We start from the raw sequence: 13961 nt of genomic DNA on the forward strand, positions 1-13961 counted from the left end.
CCACATTAAGAAAATCATACACAGTGACCATGTAGGGTTCATCTCAGGGATGCAAGGCTTGTTCAACATATGAAAATTAATCCACGTAACTCACCACACAAATAAAACCAAAGACAAAAATTTAATCATCATTTCAATAGATGCTGAACAAGCATTTGACAAAATCCAACATCCATTTATGCTAAAAGCATTGCAAAAAATCAGAATAGAAGGAACATACCTCAACATCATAAAGACAATCTACAGTGAGCTCATGGCCAACATCATATTAAATGGGGAAAAACTGCAAGAATTCTCCCTAAAAACAGTAACAAGACAGGATCTCCATTATCACCACTTTTTTTTTTCAGTTTAGTACTTGAGACTCTAGCCAGAGCAATAAGGCAAAAAATGAAAATCAAAGGAGTCCAAATAGGAAAAGAAGGACTAAAATTTTCACGATTTGTAGTCAGATATTTAAAACTGTCATTACATTTCTGCAGATTTTCTTGACCTATTAGAGAAAAGGTTGTATCAAATAATTTAAACAGTTTTTATATTAAAGATAGGTTCTTTTCTATCATGTTAAACCTATCAAAATGTTTTCTGTTTGTATGCTTATTTATGTGTTGACTGGTATATTGTAATTTCACATCATTATAGTCTCATATCATAGTGGTAGTAACATACATGCACACAGCATTTAGCTGCTAAATCTTGTAGAAGCTCACTGTCAAAATATAGCACACATTAAACCTATATCTAACCAGCTGATTTTTTTGCCCCATAAAATTCATGTTGAAGCTTAATGCCAATTCTGCTGATATTAAGAGATGGGGACTTTGGGAGAGTGACAACGTCACTGTGGGAGATTCCCAGGCTTCTGAGAGAATTTGCTTATTATTCTTCCTTTATTTCTATCCTGTGTGGACACAACATTCTTGCTCTCTGGAGGAAGCAGTAACAAATCTCTACATTAGAATCAAAGAGAGTAGCTTTCACAGACACCAAGCCAGGTGTTGCCTTGACCTTGAACTTTCAATAGATTTCATAACTGAAAAATAAATTTCAGTCATTTATAAATTACTTAGTTTGCAGTATTTTATTATGGAAACATATGTGGACTAAGATTATATAGATATACAGGTGTATTTCATATTTACTATTTTTATGTGTTTATCTCTTTTTCCTTTAATTCTGCAATATATTTTAAATTTGGCTAAACCTATGGTCAAAGAAGAGATAAAAGTTTAAAAACTAATATCAGCAAACCTGTGTTGAACATCTCTTATGCTCTGCTCAAATGACTGATATGTTTATTGGGAAAAAAAAAGCATCACATATTTTCATAAATTCAGTGTCCTGCAATGAAGTCATATCATAGATTTAGAAATAAAAGATTTTGGAAGTATGCATGACTACATTGTAGAGATTATTTTAGAATTATCCATCAAATAGACAAATCAAAATTGTCACTTCTTTTCAGCAGTTAGAAATAAATACCCAATTTCATAAAACCAGTGTTCCATGCTCCAGAAAAAGACTAATGAGAAAAAAATATATTGTCATTTTTGGATGAGACAGAGATACAGAATGACTATTGAAAAAAGCACTCAGTTGTGAAATAGAATTGTTAGTTCCTATTCTGGCATTAAATAACTTCATTTGATGAATTCGAGAATAAAGTTAGAAAAAAAACATTAGACTTTCAGCGGATAAGATGTAATGAAATAAAATGAATTTAATGATTTTATAAAACACAACTTATTTCTTATTTTTATTTTTTTATTGGTGCATTGTATTAATACATCTTAACGTGATAAAAGATGGTGGAGACATACATGCACACATCACCCAATTAGTCCTCAAATTCCCACCCCATTCCCTCCCCCTCCCTCCTTTCCATGCTTGGCTTAGTGATTGACTTTGATATGTTTGTTTAAGTACATCATGTGCTTTAGGGAGTTTCCCTCCCCCACCCCCAGCTCATCCCCTCAGTTAGGTCACCTTATTTGCTCCTCTATAGAATCTCCTTCTTCATCTAGACTTCCTCCTGTTATCACTCATTTTCTCACATATTAGATATTTATTATCTAAATATTATAAAATATTATCTAAATATTGTAAAACAAAATAAGATGTTAAATTTCAGATTAGTAAAAAAAAGACATTTTTAATTACCCAAATTGAGATTTTAACTTTAAGTGAAATTTTCTAAAACTGAACTTGAGTAATTCATCAGAGAGCTTATTTTAATTTTTATTTTAATTTTTTGTTGGTGCATTGTAGTCATACATCTTAATGGGATAAAAGATGGTGAAGACATACATGCACACTATTTTAATTTTTAGATTAAATTGTTGAAGCATTTGGCACAATAATTTATTTTCTCAGGGTTTGCCTCTTACCAAAGTAAAAATTTATATCAGCAATATATATTTCCTTATGAACATTTTTCACAATTAGAATTTTTGACATATTCATATTCAAATATTTAATAATTAATAATCCTAAGTTCTTTTCTTTTTATTTTTATATAGCTATATTGCTGAGGTTTTTCATGTTATCACCTTTTTTATAATTTGATGCATTTGTTATATAATTTTGTCATTTACATGTCCATGTTTAATAAAATGTTTTGTAGTGGAGGTTGAATCCAAAAGCATTCTACTTCTAAGCTATATCCCCAATCCTATTTTAATTTTAATTTTTTTGTCATTTTTATTTTATTGTTATTTATTTATTTATTTATTTATTTATTTATTTATTTATTTATTTATTTATTTGCAGTACTAGGGATTCAGCCCAGGGCATTCTACCCCTGAGCTACACCTCCAGTCCTATGTTTTATTCTTTATTTTGAAACAGGGTCTCATTGAGTTGCTAAGTATCAAGTATCTGACGCTGTCTGGGAACTGCAATCCTCCTGTCTCAGCCTCCCAAATGCTGGGATTACAAGGTTGTGCCATCACGCCTAGCTGAGTTTTTATTTTGAAACAGGGTTTTGCTAAATTGCTACGATTAGCCTAAATTCCTGAGGCTAAGCCTCCCAAATACTGGTATTACAGGCATAAAAACATGCCTGCTCACTTTTAAAGTTTTGATATAAAAATATTTGTTTCCATTAAAATCACTATTTGGTATTTTTAGAAATAAAATTGCAGCTATAGTTACTTCATTAATCAAGTTTTACTTTTGTTCTTGAATTCATCTGAGCATTTGCATAATATGTCTAGGCTAAACATTATAGCCTAGACGTATTATGTTGTTGTTTTAGCTTAATCTCATAGAATACTCTTCAAAGAGCACTTAATCAAGCATGGTATATTCTTTTAAAATATAATTACAACCTTCTCAGAAATGTATATGATATACAAATTTTATGTGAAACACACTGGAATTTTGAGCAAACTAAGGTAGTCAGGCAGAGAGAAAAGAATATCTTAAAGGTGATAAAATATTTTCATTTGGTTTTGACAATAAACTCAATATATTTTTCAAAAAATGTATGATGGTTAGTTGATTTTATTCTAATTTATGCACTATTTTATTATTTAATATTAATGTTAAAGTGTTGGAGAATAAATTTCTAATATGCCTTTTTTCTACATTATATATTTTGAGTGCCTTGTAATATTTTATGAGAAAATATACTGTAAAAGTTTTAAAATAATCAGAAATATATATATATATATATGACTGACTTTTTATTGAGTTGATATTATTAATTATTGAATTACTGACCCCTAACCAAAATTCATAAATTAACATGTAGACTGAAAAAAAAGTAAATTCTGATTTTTTCTGACAAGCACAAAATAATTATAATGATAAAGACAAAATTATAACCAAATTGTACTTTACAATGGTTAAAAATATAATCAATACTTTAAACACCTTTAAAACATTAATTGGAGGGATGCCCAAGGAGTCACAAATTCTGGAAAATGGGAAATGGTGGTATGCACTGATGTGGGTGTTACATTAAATGTGGGAATTATAATGCTATTTAAAAGCATACTGTATTCAGTTAAAAAGTACATATTGTACATGGAAGCAAAGGTACAATGGAAGGGTAGGAGAGGAAGAAGGCTGAGGTGGATTAATGGAGGAGCTACATTCAAGTGTGTGTAAAAGTATGAATGTAGCATAGTCAACCTGGACTTTCATTGTTGGGAAGGGGGTAGGAAGGGAAGCCATATTGGAGGAGCAGAGGGCACCAAGTACAGTCTGAATGTATGCCATTTTCAATATGATCCACATAAAAATAAAAAAGTTAATTTTGTAAACCCTAAACAGTCACACACACACACACACACACACACACACACACACACACACACCATACCACATACATTTAACCAATAGGAATATTTATGTCAAAACAAAAGGGATAAAGATTTCATAAGAATAATGAACATATTGGACAATATGAACATATTGTCCATAGAGAACAATAGCAAGGTAGCTAGGTGTCATGTTTGAACCCAACTCGATATCTAAAATTCTATTAAAAACAGTCAGTCCAGCGTGGTGGCGCACACTTGTAATCCCCGCACTTGGGAGGCAGAGACAGGAGGATCACACTGGTTCCAAGCCAGCCTTGCTGTTTTAAGAGACACTGTTTCCAATTAAAAAGTATTAAATGGGTCTGGGAGTGTAGCCAGAGGTAGAAGTGTTTCCAGGAACCCCAATACCACCAAAAAGAAGAAAAAAAACTGACTAAAGAAATCCAGTTAACAGGTATATATTATGAACTATATGCTATGCATAATAAATACATTTTAGCCTTAAAGATATATATGTATATATAATATTTGTTTGTATTGAATAAAAGATTGGAAATTATTTATTATACAAACATTAATCATGGCATTTATGGACTTACTATATTAATATCTACTCAAATTTTAGGAAAAGAATTATTATAAGAGATAAAAGAAAAATTTTTATTATTATAAAATAATCAGTTCTTTCAGGATATATAAAAATTTAAACATATGCATTTAATAACAGCTTTAAATTCATGAAGCAAAAACTGACAGAAAATAAAAATGAATCTCAACAGGAATCTCTGGGTAAGTCTTAGTTCAAGAAGAAACAATAGCCCTTAAAATATTTAAATCAGCATATGAGTTAATATAACCATTTCAAAACAATAGAATATCGGCTCTTTGAAGTCCATGTGAGATTATTGGTGAAGAAGTATACAAACTGAAAAGACATTTTCTCATAATTGAAACAGTCTGTGAGAACATAATTTCTATCACATAGGCCATCATTGTTCCTATTTATTAAATTTAGCATATTGATAATACTCCTGAAACTTTATGGCAACTCTGCCTAAATTCTAAAAGTATTCACATATGATGCTATAAATGCCTATAAAGATAGCAAACACAGAAGTAGACAAAAATGACCTATATGTATTATCTTTAATCTTAACTAATTAAAATATGTCCAATCCAGTTTTCTTTAATCTCATTTTATTTCAAATAAGTTAGTGAAACATGAATAATTTTTCTAAAGGAAATACAAGAAATCTACAATCTTTGTAAAGACTGTTTTTGCACAATGAAAAAGTTCAATCTAGAATAGCCTCAAAAATGTGAATATGTTCAGAATGATGGCACAGGCCTGTGATCTTAGTGCTAGGGAGGCTGAGACAGGAGGATAGAGACCAGCAAAGACTTACATCAAAACATGTAAGTAAATTAAACTATCTATAACTTTGGTATAGCAGTAAGAAAACAAGCATACACTGCAATACTCACAGAAAAATGCTTTTATAAACCTGAGCCTCAGTAAACACAGGGTATCAGGCTGAAACAAAATGAAATCAATATATGAAGATGATGACTCGCATCAAAATCTTTGAAATTTGAACTCACACGATCATAACTGTGGACCTACAAATATTTGAATGAGTGTTAAGCTCTATGAATATAGGCTTTTACAAATACTATGATCAGTAAGTGAAATATATGTGGTACTTACTCTTTTAAATACAGTTAAATATTACATAATATTTAAAACATCAATGGGATTTTGTTACTACTTTATTTTTTAAATTTTAATTGGTGCAGCACTGTAGTTATCTCAGTGGAGTACAATATGGTAGAGGCATGCATGCACACATCACTCATTTAGCCCTTACCTAATCCCCACTCCATCCCCTCCCCCTCCCTGCTTCTCATGTTTGGCTTAGTGATTGACTTTGATATGCTTGTGAACCTGCATCATGTTTACATGATGAAAATAAGATATTTAGAAATTGTATAACTGTCACAGCTTGTTGTTTAGCCAACTTTAAGCCACAGGATTTCATTTTTTTAGGTCTACATCGATAATGAGACTGCAACGACTTAGAATAGCAAGTGGTAACTGATGTCCAATAACTTTCAGCAATGGCATTTTAGAAAATTGTAGAAAGAAGGAAATAAATACAACATCTGAAAACTTTCTTACTTTTAAGTGTATATCATTTATTGGAGGACAGTTTAAAAATAATAAGCCTGTAAAAAATTGACAAAGATTTTCTCCCATTCTGTAGGTTTTCGTCACACTTTTGATTATTTCCTTTACAGTGCAGAAGCTTTAAATTTTGATGTTGTTCCAATTATTGATTCTTGGTTTTATTTCTGAGCTTTTGAGTCTTATTGAGGAAGTATCTGGCAGTGCTTATATATTAGAGAATTTGTCCTATGTTTTATTTTTCTTTTTCCTTCTAATTGCAAATTTCCTGCTCTAATTTCTAGGTCTTTCATAAATTTTGAGTTGAATTTTGTTCAGAGAAGAGAAAGGAGTCTAATTTCATTCCTATATCCCTATATCTTTGGATAAGTAGTCTTCACAATATTATTTGCTCAAGAGGCTATCTTTTTTCCAATGTATAGTTTTGAAAAAAATCATCTGGCTGTAACTGTGTGTGTTTCTCTATATCTTCTGTTCTATTTTATTGGTCTATGCATCTATTTTTATATCAATACCATACTGTTCCTGTAAGCTATGTAATATAAAGAACATTATGCTAAGTTACAGAAAGTCAAGGGTTGTATTTTTCTCTCATATCTGGAAGCTAAAGCAAAAATCAAAGACAAGAATAGTAAAATAGGATGGGTAGGGGTAGACGAGAGGAGAAAAAGGAGACTTCAGGAAGTAGGCAGGCCATATAATATTAAATCCACACATGAACATATCACTTTTAGTCTCACTAGTGTGTATATAAAAGAAAGAGGAGAGTGACAGATTGGTTTGTGAAAAAATCCATAAAGATGTATTATGTGCATAAAAGAATGTATCACTTTGAATCTTACTATGATTCATAATTAATTACATTCCACCAATAAAATTATAGAATAAAATTTGTAGCACAGCTGGGCGTGGTGATGCAGGCTTGTAATCTCCTCACTTGGAAGGCTGAGACAGGAGGATTGCACAGGTTCGAAGCCAGCCTCAGCTACTTAGTGAGGCTCTCAGCTACTTAGTGAGGCTCTCAGCAACTTAGTGAGGCCCTGTTTCCAAATAAAAAGTATAAAATAGGTCTTGGATTATAGCCCAGAGGTAGAAAACTCCTGGGTTCCACCCCCAGTAACACACACACACACACACACAAAAAAAAAAAATTGTAGCACAAAAAAACTAGGCTATATGAAAAATGAATAAATTTGCTGGATTAAGTAGAAACTATGGGTATGATAAAAGCTATAAGGAATGAGCCATATCAATATCTATGAAACAAACAGTGAGAAATAGTACTGGTGTATCAGTATATTGACTGAAACTGTAGCATTTCAACATGGCTCACAAGATCTCATGTGATCCATAATGGTGAAATTTAGGTAACCTGAATAAGTGAGGCTATTCAGAAAGTAAAAATAGGAATATTAAATTCCAAAAAAATGAGTCAAATGAGTATTTTTAAAATACTGTTTATATTAAAGCAAAGGAAATATATCTTTAAGTCTCAAACATTTCATATTTACTATGTATTGAAATCCAGGCTCTTTATGTGATATTCATAAAAAAAATGTCATAATACCTGTGGAAATGGGGCTGAAATGGCTAAGACATCATTACTGAGATAGAATTTTAATTTCCATAAAGAATGACATGTAAATTAGATTTTGCTTCAAGTTATAAAGCTCTAGTGTTGAAGTATTAAAAACTAGCACATTGTAATTAGTTCATTTGTTAACTTATACCAACAATATATATTCAAATTTCCAGAAATCTTTCAAATCTGAAAATTACTGGCTAGCATGTTTAAATATAATTGCACTGCATTATATTAAATTTCTTTCTAACATATCTGTTTCTAATTTAAAATGTTTATTTTCTCCTATCCATATAGAAATTTATTTGAAAGTGACTTGGATTGTCCCTACTGTTCCAGTAGGAACAACTAACTTTTCTAGAATGTAACAAGAAAGTGACATAAACAACTTTGTGATGAGTGGGTGAAATAGTTTCAGGCAAATAATTTTTCAAGTGTTTACTAAATTATATTGAAGATTCTACCAAAGCATTGGTGTTTGTGTCTCTCAAGTGGAGAAAATATAGTTAAGAGACTGTCCATACACCATAACTAGAGGCAAAATAAAGTTCTTCATATAAAATGTTGACAACAATGTATTTGATAGAGAAAAGTGAAAAACAGCAAAAAAATTATTTCTATTTGAAACCAGTAAAGAACCAACTAATTTCTTAAGAGAATTACTGGCTCTCATTTGCCTTTTGTGTGTGTGTGTGTGTGTGTGTGTGTGTGTGTGTGTGTGTGTGTGGTAATTACCTTCGAGATACACCTCCAGTCCTATTTTTTATTCTTTATTTTGAAACAGAATCTCATTAAATTTTGGAAGGCCTCACTAAGTAGCAGAGGCTGGCTGTGAACCCGTGATCTTCCTGTCTCATACTCCCCACAAGCATATGCCACCATGCCCAGCTAATTGCTTGATATTTTTCTTTATGTTTTCATCTTAAAGTTTTAACTGAGTTTACCTGAACTAGGTGAGAGAAATAGGTAAATAATTAGGTAGGTATGTAAATAGCTAGACTTTTATTTATTTCAAATATCTAAATTGTGGAAATATAACAGGAGTGTTTTTCAAATTACTATTAAGTCTGATAGTTCAACAATTTCCAAAATATTTTTAGGGGGCAAAATGTTGACTGTGTTCAGTAAGGATATATAAGTAATGTTGTTTTATTTCAGAATTTTCTAAAGAAAAAAAAATTCTGGTAAAATAGTGTAGTAATTTTGATATGAAAGTAAAAATATAGTAGAAAATAACAGATATATGAAGAATCATTTAAAAGTTTGTGATTTACTTATATCTGATGAGACCTTTTAGTGGATATTGTATTGATTCACAAATTCAGTTGGCTAATAGTTATTTCATTGCTATGCTACTTTTTTTTAAGTATTGTATACCTTTAATGTATTTCCAACTTCTGAAGTTAAAAACTTTGATCATAATTTTTAAACTTTCTTGTTTCTGAAAACATGTTCCAAGTAAAATTTTCCCCTTTAGCTATTTCTGACATGTTCTGTTATAGTAATTGAGGTCTAAGTAATGCATAATTTCTTCCAAGATTTTTTTTCTTTTGCCTGTGGAATATTTGCTGTTTTCTGAAATAAGATATATTTAATATTTTCATTTGTTAGGGACATGTAATTTTTTCTCATTCTAGACAGCTAATACAACCTAAGTGATTTTAATATTTTCATAATTTGAGGCTCTTTGGTGACCTTGTTTATGTTTATTTTATTGCTACTCTTCCATATCACAAATAATAAATTACTTTTGATACTTGTTAAATAGTAAGCCAGAGATCTTATCTATCCAGTGTTGATTTTAGGAATACTTGTTAATAGATGAGCAAACTGAGGGTATGGGAGGGGAAAAGAGGGAAATTCTCTAATGCACATGATGTACTTTAACAAACATATCAATGTCAATCACTAAGCCCAACAAAAGAAGGAGGGAGGCGGAGGGAATAGGGTGGGAATTGGGTAAAGGCTAATTGGGTGATGTGTGCATGTGTCTCTCCACCATCTTGTATCCCATTAAGATGTATGACTACAATGCATCAATAAAAAATTTTGAAAAAACAATTTTTAATAAATTGCTTTTTATTTCTACAAGTCTTCAGAACTTTTCTGCTACTTCAACAATCTGTATGCCAAATCCAGATTTAAATTTGTTTTTTTAAGAGTTTGATATTCTATGTGCTTTTTCTAATGGATGTTTAATTGATATTTATAATTGATTTTGTGAAAATGGACCTTTTATAATTTAAATTCTGCCAGAATATAATCAGGTATGATAAAAACATACATATATGCTTTTGATTTGTAGGGATTTGCATGAATAACATCTTGTGAATTCTATGGTGAGATCTCCTTAAGTCTCTAGAATTTTTCTTGAAAATTAATGAAGTAGAAAATATTATCAGGAAAAGATGACTAAAACAAAGGAGGAAATGCAGGGAAATATGAAAATGGAAATTGAGCAATATGCCTGGGAAACTAAAGAACAAATCAATACTGAAATATAAAAATATATGTATTCTAAGATCAACATGTCCAGGCACCAAAAAGGAAAAAGTGGGTTAAAAAAATAAATAAATTAAATAATATATCCATGAAGAATATGCATTCTATATAACTGCCAATATTATAAAAAATCTGATTAGATGGTTAGCAATAAATCTCATTATTAATTTTATTATATGTATTATATATGCTATACCTGGATTATATATATATCATTTGTAATACATAAGTATAATTATATGTTATAATTATAACAATGTAGTAATATATAATTAAATATATAATGCAATATCATATTACAATATAATTATAATGGTACTGGGGTTACCTCCGGGCTACATTCCCAGACCTATTTTTATATATTTTTTTGGAAACAGGGTCTCTTAATCCAGAGCTAGCGGCTGGCTTCGAACCTGCACGATCCTCCTGTCTCCGGCTCCCAAGCGCAGGGATTACAAGCGTGCACCACCACGCCCGGCTAAAATGACTATTGTTTTTAACAATGTAATTCCCCATCTCATTCCAGTTTCCTGTTCTTAAACCAGTAGGTTTAGGCAATAAAGCCAATAAAACCTACTGAATTGAAAACCATCTCTTTCTTTGAGCTAACAAAGTTTTTGTCTTTTTAACTTATAAAACATATCTCAAAAATATTAGCAGCTAATATATATATGAAATGCTTAATAAGTATTTTAGAGATCAATTTGTAAAATTATATTAGTGATTGTGCTATGACTTTGGTGTAGAAAACTGACACTCGATATGTTTGATGTGAAAAATGTATGTATTCATATGCATGATAAGTAAAGTATTTGCAAGTCACCATCTTTAACATAAGATATTGAACTGGCAATTTTTTGTAATGAAAAGTAAATGGTAATAGGTGAATAAACATTGCATACTCGTATTTAGGCATATTCAACAGCTAGAATAGGTACTGGGCTTTGATTTCACAGAATCAAAATTTCTATAAACCTCAACATTTGATAAGTCCACAAAAGGCCATATTGTAGAATAATTATATTTTTAATATACACAATAGAAAAGAAATCAATTGGAATTTTGCCATTTTGTTTTACTTTTATTCTATGTGGTTTGAAATTGTTTACAGTTAGTTCTTAAAACCATGATTCAGGTGATACTTCAGATTTGAGATATTTGGGGTGGTGTCCTTTTGATAACTAAAATTTTGTAGTTAACAAATGAATTATGTAAAAATGAGGGAATAATGTCTTCATCATGGTTCCAAGGTTCTAGAACATTCTGTCCCTGAAATTTTGACAAAGGCTTAACATAAGAACTTTTTAAAAAAATTCAGAAGATAGCTCTTCATCAGTATTCCACATCTAACAAGCCAAGCTAATTCCATTTTTTGGCTCATGCTTTGCTTGTATAAAGATGTAGAATCTAAAAATTTAATATGTGAAAATAAAATGTGGAGCCATTCACAACACTATCTGTATATGCACATGTATATGTATTATAGTATACATATATTTATATATAAAGCAGTGTGTGCTTAAATATTTATATATTTCAAATATAACACATAAAAATTGACAAAACATAATGCTCACTTAGCTGAAATGGATTGGTTCTAGACTTAAAATTGAAGGCATAATTTTTCCGTTTAAATATTATTGTGGATATCAACCAATATTTATGAATAAAGCCAATGAGCAAGCCACATAGCTAGGAAGAGATTATTAAAATTATTTTTCACTTCTTTGATAAATTTGGGTAAATTCATACATTTTTCTTATTTTATTTTGGGAGAAAGTTAAAATATACTGTAAAGTTTAGAGTTCAAAGTTCTCATTTCTTTTCTTAAACTGACAATGATCTCAACAAACACAAACAGATCCATATGGTTTATTCTTCCATAAAGGCAATGCATATAATGGACTGGGTGCAGGTTTTGATAACAGATGTACAAATCCCAGCTGCGTGACTTACTAGGTGTGACTCTGATTTGAATGACCATCTTTTTCATGCCTCAGTGTCTTACACAGTAAAGCAGAAATAATGCCTTCTTCACTAAGATAAAGTTCAGAGTAAACAGGTCCATTTAATCTAAGAAAGTTACATAATACTTCATTCAATTTGAGCACAAAAGAAATGCTAAATTTTCTTACCCTGTTCACTTTTTCATTTTTTATTGTTGTATTATAGTCATACCTCTTAATGGGGGGCAAGATGGTATAGGCATACATGCACACATCACTCATTTAGCCCTTCCCCAATTTCCTTACTCACTTTTAAGCAGGTAACTTATTCACTCATCTCTATGAACCACAAAGATCAATTAAACTTCAGTAATATTAAGTAAATTTTTAGTGCTAAATAAATAAAAGCATTTTAGTCAAAATTCTTTATTCCAAGTAAAATTCACTCTTGCAAAATAAACTAGAATATGTACTCATATATAAAACTAGTAAAATAAAATAATCAGATATAACTGAAACAGCAGTAAAAAAAAAAAAAAAACTGAGGAAAGTGAATAAGACATAAATAGGCCACCTGAGGTTACCAAGATAGGCTTTCACTGAGTTTTCTCCCCTGCATGCCAGTGTGGGTGGAATGGCAATTACCCTATATCTGCTGTACTTGTAACAACAACAACAAATGTAATAATTTCTGTAAACAATCCATCTGTTTACTCCATTAAATTTCAGTTTCAGAATGGGACACCGTTTTGCTGAGGTAATGAGCCTAAGATTTAAATATCAGTTTATTAGGGGGAAGGATAATGTACTTTTCCTGGAAAAGTTTATGATTTGAAGAGACGGAAGACAAAGTATAGTTTCATATAAAGTAAGTCCTGAGCCAATTACATTTAAAGGCGTTTAGAAGTATTTTTAAAAGTTATTTTCTACAAAAGACAAATACTATTTAAAGTAAAAGGTTGATAAACATCATGTAATATACAGATAAAATATAATATTATTTTAATCATTCTTGATATGGGTGCTTTTGTATGCAGTGGCATATGATCACAATTAGATTTGAAATGTTAGTTTTTTTTATTTTTTATTTTTTTGGTGGTACTGGGTTTCCTGGAAGACCTTCTACCTCAGGGCTACACTCCCAGACCTATTTTTTTCATATTTTTATTTGGAAACAGGGTCTCTTAAGCAGACATGGCTGGCTTGGAACCTGCACTATCCTCCTGTCTCTGCCTCCCAAGCACAGGGATTACAAGTGTGCGCCATCATGCCTGGAAAAATGTTAGTTTAAAAAGCAAGAAATCAATCACCTTCATATGTAAACAAAAATAATTCAGAACTTTATTCCTAGAGTGTTGTGAAGTTATTGAAGGTATTAATGATGAAATACACAAATTTTAATAGGACCATTAATAAGTAATTTGAAAATATTTGGACACAGATGACTATAATAATATTCCAGACAAGAAATGATATAT

This window comes from Muscardinus avellanarius (assembly GCF_963383645.1).
Source record: "Muscardinus avellanarius genome assembly, chromosome: 2".
Taxonomy (NCBI): Eukaryota; Metazoa; Chordata; class Mammalia; order Rodentia; family Gliridae; genus Muscardinus; species Muscardinus avellanarius.